The sequence below is a fragment of the Rhinichthys klamathensis genome, unplaced genomic scaffold (assembly GCF_029890125.1).
Source record: "Rhinichthys klamathensis goyatoka isolate OS25496 unplaced genomic scaffold, OSU_Roscu_1.1 h1tg000330l_1, whole genome shotgun sequence".
Taxonomy (NCBI): Eukaryota; Metazoa; Chordata; class Actinopteri; order Cypriniformes; family Leuciscidae; genus Rhinichthys; species Rhinichthys klamathensis.
In genome coordinates this window covers 1,886,557-1,893,997 of record NW_026606845.1, presented here as the reverse complement: position 1 = coordinate 1,893,997, position 7,441 = coordinate 1,886,557, and the positions used below count along the sequence as shown (strand labels likewise).

General features: G+C 38.3%; 1 pseudogene; it reads right to left on the bottom strand.

Moving 5' to 3' along the window:
* Nucleotides 1-1,189: 1,189 nt before the first annotated feature.
* Nucleotides 1,190-6,595, bottom strand: LOC130105839 (NLR family CARD domain-containing protein 3-like; annotated as a pseudogene).
* Nucleotides 6,596-7,441: the final 846 nt, after the last annotated feature.

Sequence of the window (7,441 nt, the reverse complement as noted above, 5' to 3'; positions counted from 1 at the left end):
GTAAACAAAATTGTAATAGTTCAATATAAGCCTTCCTATTAAATTATTTATTATTGTGTTTCGGAGGTGACAAATATTCTAAACCTTTCTGAAAATACAACATGAGAATTAACTTCACAATTACTAAATGTGTACCTTTGATATTATACAATTTGCATACAACATTTGTGGGAAAAGATGTTTTACGTCAATATGTTTCCAACTCTGACTTTGAACCAATTCTGTTGAATGGATATACTGTATATATATATATATATATATATATATATATATATATATATATATATATATATATATATATATATATATATATATATATATATATGATCATTAAAATAAAGATGAAATAAGACTGTCGAGAGCTCAAATGAACCCTACCTCTCCCATGGAAATTATGTTGCAAAGGGAAGAATAAGAGCAAAATACGCCATCATGACTCAATTAAAGGAACACTTTCACAAATTGACAGCAATACCAGGTATGCAGATATGAAAAATGTTGTGTTAATTCACCTCAATATATTTAACAGTATCCTTTCTGTAATTCCTATAATTAGGTAACATTAGCAATATGATAGAAAATCTGTACGATTCCATCTCTTATTTGCTCTTGTGGAAGCTGTACTCCATAGCTCATTGAAGGGGAAACCTTGTTGTGGTAATTGTGACTTTATATGTTACAATTTAGTTGCAGCAATGGAGGAAACAGGATCTAAGTGCAGCAATCTTTTATTGAATGAAATCCAAATCTTACAAGGAGAGGGAACAGAACAACCAACTTAAAGCAACGATAAGAACTGACAAAGAACAAGACAGAACACAGGGTTTAATAGACAGAACTGAAGAGCTTAACAAGACACACCTGAACTGAACTAACAATCAATCAGAAACTATAGGAACAAACCGGCAGGGAGCTGAGGAAGACAGAACTGAACTAACTGACAGATAAACCAAACACAGACAAGAACAGAAATCCCCCCCAAAAATGACATAGTGACAATATCTTACAATGTGACTTTAAATCTCGGAATTGCACCTACTGCAAATTTATATTACAATCTGACTTGTTTTTCACAAAGCAACCTCATGCATTGTGATTATAGCTCAAAATTGCTATTCTATTTCTTACAATTGCGACTATTAATTGATGTCACAATTGTGAGAATATCGCATTGACAAGATATACAATTGTAATTAGTTTTTGTTGTTGTTGGTGTGTGAAAAAAGCTTGAAATGTGTCTCTGTGGTTCCTCGCAGGAGGTTGTTAAATCTAACACAGAGACACTGAAGATTCGGGATAAACCCCAAATCCAGCATAGAGGGGTTCAGTGAATGTGGTGTTGAATGTGTATATGTGTGTGAGTGTGTGTATGTCAGAGACGCTGTAGAAGGACAGAGTGCCGGCCGACTCGTCCAGATACACTCCTACTCGATTAGAGCGGGCTGACGGGCCAGATACATCAGTGCTCTTATTATTGAACCAGACTGTGTAATTCATATCAGAACAGTACAGACTCCAGGACTTTTCATTCAGTCCAAACCAACAGTCAATCCCACTTTTCCTGCAGATGTCTTTATATGCCACTGCTACATGACCCGAGCCACTCCATTTAACCTCATAGTAAGAGCGTCCAGTCAGACTCTCACGACACAAAACCTGCTCCTGGAGCTCAAATCTCTCTGGATGATCAGAATACGGCTGATGATCTTTCACACATGTTGCCTTTCTGTTGTCCTCAGACAGAATGAGTTGAGTGTGTGCTGTGTTTGGATCAATGTGTGAATGTGTGTGTGAGAGAGGACCTACATTTTCTCAGTCCTGATGTGATCCTGAAATATTCTCCATGGTCCAAACTATACAGATACAAAAACATAAACAAAAACAAACAAACGAACAAACAAACAATAATTACATGATATGTGGGAAGGTTCTTAAAATTGCAAATAAAATTAAGAGTTCTGTGGCTTTTAATATGAGTTCTCCCAAAAATAAAAATTCTGTCGTCAATTACTCTCCCTCATGTCATTCCAAACCCATCAGATTCATCTTCAACACACAAATTAAGATATTTGTTTTAATGAAATCTGAGAGATGTATGTCCTTTTAAGTAATATAAATGAATTAAGCAGTTTAATCCAAGTCTTCTGAAAAGACATTATCACATATTTAATGTTTATGATTATGATTTATGATGATGCTTTAGCATGGAGTTTTAGTTTTTCACAAAACAGTTAAATGGGTCATGAACTGAGAAAGTTTTGACATATAAGAGGTCATCATATTATAAGAATATCCTGAAAGTTTCAGAACTGAAAACTTCCTTGTTAGTCCAAAATCAGCTTTTATTGTTACCAGGCCCAGTGAATGAGTCGTCCTGGAATGCTCCTCTTTATGACGTAATAAGGTAGTGAAAGACCGCCTCGGCAGAAGAAGATCAACACCCACTGGCGTTAATGAGATGAGGAAGAGAGAAGAGCCCCGGGTCACTCACTGGACTAAAAATAACATTACCTTCCAAAGGATCCTAATGCTAGGAATGTGGTTGTTAATTTTCAACAATGTGAAGGTCTCAGTTGAACATTATTTATTTGTATTCGGTACATTTCACTGGATTTTTTGGTAAATTAGTCGGCAAACTTGGCGTAGACTTTGCAGGCTTTTCGGACATGGACTCCGCAACATGTCCGTATATCGGCTACAAAGCTCATCAGTCATCACTGCAACCTTTCATGTCACAATCTAAATATAATGCCATAGATCTGACTGTAATGCTTATTACTTTTCACGATTAGTTGTTGGTGCTATGTCACAGCCTCCAGCTGGAGTGCCCAATATCTTCTCCAGAGGGCACTCATGTTGTCTCTGTGTAACTGTTAAGGACTACATTCCACACTATCCTTTGCCTGGACTCATTATGGCTTAATTCAGTTCACCTGTGTATTGTTACCTGGTTTGCTCTGGCTTATTTAAATTATGTCTTCCAGTGCGTTCTTTGTGTAGTCATGCTAGAATGTTACCACTGTGTGTCTGACTGAGCGCCTGTTATATCTTATGTTCCGCCGGAATCTGTGTTCTTGTCTTCTGCCTGTTTGTTTGTATTTTACCCTGTCTGTATTATATTGATCTCGGTATGTTTGGACCTTTGCCTGCTTCTGACTACTATTTGGATTACCCTAAAAAAAAGACTGCATTTGTATCTTCTGCCAAGTCTTAGAGGAGTGTTCTTAACATGTACAAAGACTTCTATAGGCAAGCTCAAACTACAGGATGTAGTTTACCAAAATAACCTATATTGCTGTGGTGCTCTCACAAGTTTCCTTGTCATCTGTCTTATTCTTGTCATTGCAGCATCATACACAAATAGCTGAGGTCCACAAACCTCAAGACCTTTGGTCAAGCCCTTGTTGGCTGTGATTCTGTCCATAACAAAATCTGTCTGCAATAGCAAAATCCTGTCATGTGGTGTCCTGGGTTTAGGAGAACTGTGGTGTCCTTAAGCTGTACTGGGCAATACATACTTGTTGAATTACTCCTAGATGTAGGATGTAGATGTATTATTCCTAATATTAGGAGCAACATGCCCCTAATTTTTAAGAGTTGCTCCTAATTTTTTTTTTGCATTAAGAGCGACTATTAGCCTTAAGATTTTTTAGAGAATACGGCCCCTGATTTTGCATCTGTGCCACATGAACCACTGCAGCACACTCCAGACCAAAGACAGGATAGCACAGAGTTAATCATATGTGCAGGTCAGCACAGACATCAAACATAGCAAACAAAATGTTTGTCTATATAAATGAAGAAAAGACCACAATAAAGTTTTAAATAAGTTCTGCAAATTGTGATAGCATTTAACCCTTTAAAACTAGACTCTCTCGAATCCTTATAGGACTTTAAAAATATATGGGTTGTAGTAATTTGGTATTAAAGTAACAGTTCTATAGTTTTACACCCTCACATTTTGATATAACATCTGCTAACTGTTTTCTCTTATGTGAAATTTGTGGATTCTGCTGTATTACATCAGATAAAGCAAGTTATGTAAAAAAGTAATGAGCCCCTACAAATATTTCAGTAGCAATTTCTTAAAATATCCCTCTTAGGTGACCCGTAATCATATACAGACACACATATGAGTCATAATGTATGAAACATACTTGAGATTCTGCAGTGAGCAGTTTGGATCCTTCAGTTTGTCTTTGAGCAGTTGGCCTCCTGATTGTCCTGGGTGATTGTAGCTCAGATCCAGCTCTCTCAGGTGTGAGGGGTTTGAACTCAGAGCTGAAGACACATAACCACAGCCTTCCTCTGTCACCATACAGCCTGACAACCTACGCACACAAACACACACACAGTCAGATCATCTACAAACACACATTAACATTATTACCAGCTGACTGTACATTATCCCTTATATGTTCTAACTCACCTCAGTATCTCCAGCTGACAGTTCGGACTCTTCAGTCCACAAGAGAGCAACTTCACTCCTGAATCATGAAGGTCATTGTTACTCAGGTCCAGCTCTCTCAGGAAACAATTTGAGGATTGAAGAGCTGATGACACAACTTCACATAACTGACCACTGAGATTTAAGCCAGCAAGACTGAAAACGATTAAAACACATGAAAATTTATTTTTTAACCTCATTCTTCGAAATGTATTTTTTTTTTTTTTATATTTCATATCAACATCTTTTTTTGTAAAAGACGTTCAAAAGAAAAGATTAAGACAATTTAAGACATTAAGACGAAATTAAACACGTACAGAGCTTTTGTGCAGTTGATCACAGCTGGTATCAGTCTTCTTCTACCCTCATCTGATGTGTTGTATTTCTTGAGGTCCAGCTCATCCAGCACCTCTGACATCTGAAGCATGTAGGCGATTGTTGAGCAGTGAGCAGGAGAGAGTTTCTTCTCTGAGGGTTTGTCTGATTTCACAAACTCCTGAATCTCTCTGGACAAAGTCTGATCTTTCACTTCCAGCAGACATAGGTACAGATTAATGGACCTTTCAGTGGAGATTCCATGTCCATCATTGATTTTCTCTTTAATGTACTGTGTGGTTCTCCTGATGCTCTCTGAGTTGTTCTCTGTGTGTGTCAGAAGATCCTGTAAGAGTCTCTGATTGGTCTCCAGTGAGATGCCCACCAGAAACCGCAGGAACAGATCCAGATGTCCATTCTTACTCTCAAGAGCTTTATCAGTTGCATCCCTGTGCAGATTATGCATCACATCACAAAATTGCAACGTGTCAAAAAGTTCGACAGCATAATGATAAAAGGCATAGAAAGCAGCGAGAAACTCCTGGACACTCAAATGAATGAAGCTGTAGACTCTCCTCTGATGAATCACAGATTCTTCCTTAAAGATCTCAGTGCAAATCCCATAATGCACTGAGGCATCAGTGACGTCTATGCCACTCTCTCTCAGGTCCTCCTCATAGAACATCACATTGCCCTTCATCAGCTGTTTGAAAGCCACTTCAGCAAGTTTCACAATCACTTCTCTGTTGGACTGCAGGAGTTTCTCTGGGTCTCTCTCTTCATACTTCTGATTCCTCATGTTGATCTGAATCAGCAGAAAGTGGATGTACATTTCAGTCAGAGTTTGAGGGATTTTTGCACTTTCATCTTGTTTCAGGAGCTTCTGAAGCACAGTGGATGAGATCCAACAGAAGACGGGTATGTGGCACATGATGTGGAGGCTTCTTGCTCTTCTGATATGTCTGATGATTCTGCTGGCTTGATGCTCGTCACTGATTCTCTTCCTGAAATATTCCTCCTTCTGAGGCTCATTGAATCCCTGAATTTCTGTCAGATGGTTGATGTATTTGGAGGGGATCTGATTGGCTGCTGCTGGTCTGGAGGTGATCCAGATGAGAGCAGAGGGAAGCAGCTCTCCTTTAATGAGGTTTGATATCAACACACCCACTGATGAAGGCTCAGTCACATTAGGGAATTTCTGAACGTCTGAAAACCTCAGTGTGATTCTGCTTTCATCCAGACCATCCAAGATTAACACAACTTTACACTTCTCATAAATCTTTGAGTCGAGATCTTGAATTTCAGGATGAAAGTCCAGCAGAAGTCTGTGAAGACTGTACTGATGATCTTGGATCAAGTTCAGCTCTCGAAATGAAAGCACAAACATGAAATCTACATCCTGATTGGCTTTTCCCTCAGCCCAGTCCAGAATGAACTTCTGCACAGAGACGGTTTTTCCGATTCCAGCGATGCCTTTAGTGAGAACAGTCTTGATGTTGTCTTTCTCCTCACATCCTGGTTCACGTGAGGCTTTAAAGATGTTATTGCAGTGGATTGGAGTGTCTTGTGAGTGTTGTGTTTTGGCTGTTTTCTCCATCTGTAAAACCTCATGTTCTTCATTTACTCCTTCACTCTCTCCCTCTATGATGAGCTGTGTGTAGATCCTGTTCAAGAGGGTTTCATTCTCTTGGAGTTTGGTTCCTTCAAATAATCTCTCATACTTGTTCTTCATGCTGGTTTTGTGGTGGTCTTTGACTCTCTGCAGGTCTCCAGTCTCCAGTGTGTGCGTCTGCAGGACTTCTTTAGTTTTGTCCTGACTGGTCTGACAGTGGGATGTAGAGGACAGCACAGATCTGATCACAACATACAAAAGACACATCAACAAAATTGATGCATTAAAACGTTCACATAACATTATAATTAGTGATGCACCGATCATGATTTTTAATGGCCGATTCGGATGCCCTTTGTTTTTACAAGCAAACTGTCCGATTCCGAATTCTGTTTTATTCTTTCTTTAAGGAACAAACAAGAAAGAATGAAAGTATTCATAAACAAGATATTTATTTGGTATTTAACAGGCTAAACTGGCTTTTGGCTATTAAAAAAACAATAACTGTAACCATCGAAATTAACAGCAATAACTGCGCAGTAAGCACATTCAATACAAACAAAGATGGGACTGACATTTAGCATCAGCATCACTTTTGTTTTTAAATGTGGTTGAACTTGAAACTACTAGGGATGCGACGATCCGATACTTAGTATCGGTATCGGCTTTGATACTGCCATTCTTGGCCTGATCTTGTATCGGTTAGACGAGGCCGATGCAAATCCGATATTGTGCGTATACTATTCTGTGTTATTGTTAAGACCCACAAAAGGCACAAAAACATTATTAAGCACCATAAAGTTTTCGTGCACTTTCTTATAAGTGTTCTAAAGCCATTCTATAGTATAATGTGGAGATAGAAAATAAATGAAATATTTATGTCATTAAATTCAAGTTCACATAAACTCTTCCCTCCGCTGCGGCTGTCAGTCATTCTCCATTCAACATTCAAACAGAGCGTTGTGTTTTGTTACGACAGTCAACACGATGAAACCCTCTCCAAGATGATTCAATGTTACTATTATTATACTTGATCTGTAGATAAAGATCTATGGTTTCTCATAAAA